The sequence below is a fragment of the Galeopterus variegatus genome, unplaced genomic scaffold, assembly GCF_000696425.1.
Source record: "Galeopterus variegatus unplaced genomic scaffold, G_variegatus-3.0.2 Scaffold6961, whole genome shotgun sequence".
In the NCBI taxonomy this organism is placed as follows: domain Eukaryota; kingdom Metazoa; phylum Chordata; class Mammalia; order Dermoptera; family Cynocephalidae; genus Galeopterus; species Galeopterus variegatus.
Window position 1 is genome coordinate 81,642 of NW_007733072.1, and position 2,935 is coordinate 84,576.

The window sequence follows — 2,935 nt, forward strand, 5'->3', positions numbered from 1 at the left end:
TGAGTTTTATTTTATTATTATTTTATTTCTCCTACAATTATTTATGCTATCTTTTAAAAAACAATTATAGATGATGTAAAATCATGACCTTTAGTCCATATCCAGAGTACCACCAAATACACATTGTCAGTCACTCTGTGGCTCGTGATACCCACTGGCAGGTCCCTCGGGGGCCTCCGCAGGTCTCTGTTTGTCCCCCTGGTTTGCCCCTCACTTCCCATGGGTGGTGTCTCTCAGAGGCCCTGGCATGAGACCAGGGACCACTGCCCACCCCGAATGGGGCAGTTTTGTGATTAGATCAGGCCCATTCACAGAGGAGAGAGAAAGGAAGGGCAGGCACTGATGGACGTTTGCCCCAGCGATGGCTGTGCCCTGCCTGGAGCGGGGATTACTGCCCGGGGCTTTGCTAATTCAGATTGGCATAATAGAAGTCACATGCCCTGCAGGTGACTCGTGCTTCATCGGTTGGTGTGTGAATTTGTCTGGTCCGTGCAGGGGAACCTGGTATAAGATGTTTACTTGCTGTGTGGTTTGCTGCATAGCTTTTGTCAGGGGCTGAGACGGGAGCACGGTGGCTGGATCTCGCTCTGGGCTCTGGTCATCACCGCTTCCTCTCCGGTGGCCTGTGCTTCCTTAATGTCCTGAGAGCACAGTCTTCAGTCCAAAACCGAACGTCGTCAACAATGACCTCTTCATTCTTCCCGTTTGTGTCTGAATCCAGTGCTTTGGGGTAATTTCCTAGGATTGCCCACGAAGACCCCTTGGCACTGTCGGAGGGCGTGTTGTGTGTTTAGTCTCGTTGTCTCTTCCTCGTTAGGAGGAAAGCACTGACAAAGCAGGGCTGCAGGTGCAGAGCTGCTAGTGACCTACTGGAGCCACCAAGAGAGCAGCACCCCTTGCAGCAACAGACACAACTGTAGTTCCCATCAGAATCACCAGTTAGCACAACTGGAACCCCGTCCAGGTTTGTCTGTAGCCCACCCCCTCCCAATTTCACTGCCAGGTTCTCTGGGCTGACCTAGTACTGGTCACCGGGAAGCAGGTGCCTGGTAAAAGAAGTGGCTTGGCTGCTGAGGAAGGGATGTAGCTTCCTGGGAGAGAGGTCTTTGTTGGGGGTTCTTCCAACACCATCCAGGCTCTCCTTTAAATAACTACTCACTCCACTGAGTTCGGGGTGAAATATCCGGCCCCTGAGGAAATGAACATCCTTGTGGCTTTACCTGACTCTGTCAATGATAATAATACGTTAGAAGAAAAGGGCCCATCCTAATAAATGATCGACTCAACATTTTCTCATCGGTGTCCTGAAGGAGATTTTTAAACAGCTCTAAAGAAGTAACTCTTGTTCTGAGTGCCTGTCTGGCTGTTAGCAAGGATGGTTTTTCAGAAGGATACTAGAACCAGAATCCTGTAAGCCAAGCTCCCCACAGGCCATTAATGTACGGAGGGGCTGGTACCACACGTGACACTTACCCGGCGTGTTTCCTACCTCTGAGTGGCCGCTCTGCGGTGCCCTGTTTATCCTGCACAGGTGTACCTGACTCTCTCCTTCCATTCCTGTGGCCTGAATTAGAATTACAGGATAAAAGTGCCATTTTCTGGTCTGTACACCCAGCCAGAAATCCACTTCCCAGGGTGGACGGTCCTCACAGGTCCAGGCCCCCTGTGAATCGGGGTCACCTGCACACGGGTTGTGAAGCCCCGATTGGGCCCCACAGCCCCTCCTGTTGGAAGGAGCTCCAGGCTCCTGACAGAGGAGTGATCCGCCCAGGTCCCGCCCTCACCCGGCTAATGAGCAACTATGAGGGGTAGGGGACAGCCTCACTCCGGGGGCCTCGGCCCTGTGGCACGCCCGGTCACCTGCCTGGGTCCTGCAGCCGAGGCCCACCCAGCAGGTGCGCGCCTTTGGAGNCGGCCCCTGAGGAAATGAACATCCTTGTGGCTTTACCTGACTCTGTCAATGATAATAATACATTAGAAAAAAAGGGCCCATCCTAATAAATGATCGACTCAACATTTTCTCATTCGTGTCCTGAAGGAGATTTTTAAACAGCTCTAAAGAAGTAACTCTTGTTCTGAGTGCCTGTCTGGCTGTTAGCAAGGATGGTTGTTCAGAAGGATACTAGAACCAGAATCCTGTAAGCCAAGCTCCCCACAGGCCATTAATGTACGGAGGGGCTGGTACCACACGTGACACTTACCCAGCGTGTCCGCCTACCTCTGAGTGGCCGCTCTGCGGTGCCCTGTTTATCCTGCACAGGTGTACCTGACTCTCTCCTTCCATTCCTGTGGCCTGAATTAGAATTACAGGATAAAAGTGCCATTTTCTGGTCTGTACACCCAGCCAGAAATCCACTTCCCAGGGTGGACGGTCCTCACAGGTCCAGGCCCCCTGTGAATCGGGGTCACCTGCACACGGGTTATGAAGCCCCGATTGGGCCCCACAGCCCCTCCTGTTGGAAGGAGCTCCAGGCTCCTGACAGAGGAGTGATCTGCCCAGGTCCCACCCTCACCCGGCTAATGAGCAACTAATGAGGGGTAGGGGACAGCCTCAATCCGGGGGCCTCGGCCCTGTGGCACGCCCGGTCACCTGCCTGGGTCCTGCATCCGAGGCCCACCCAGCAGGCACGTACCTTTGGAGCGTAGGTGGCCCGGTCACCTGCCTGGGTCCTGCAGCCGAGGCCCACCCAGCAGGTGCGCGCCTTTGGAGCGTAGGTGGCCCGGTCACCTGCCTGGGTCCTGCAGCCGAGGCCCACCCAGCAGGTGCGCGCCTTTGGAGCGTGGGTGCCCTCCGCGGGCCAGCCCAGTGCTCCGCTCCTGCAAACGTGCACAGTGTTGAAAAGAAAGGACGCGGGCGTTTTTCCTTTGTGAACCAGCCCCCGGGCATCGGGAGGACCCCGCCCGCGCCGCCGCGCGTTTGAATGCGGGCTGGGGG

The 2,935-nt window shown here is 55.1% G+C and overlaps 1 protein-coding gene across 1 annotated transcript in view; it reads left to right on the top strand.

Annotated features, from left to right (window-relative positions):
* The window catches only part of LOC103606923 (myelin transcription factor 1-like protein), a gene marked incomplete at its 5' end in the record, with an annotated part of 60,052 nt that overhangs the window by 47,360 nt on the left and 9,757 nt on the right, over nt 1-2,935 (top strand). The window lies entirely within an intron of this gene.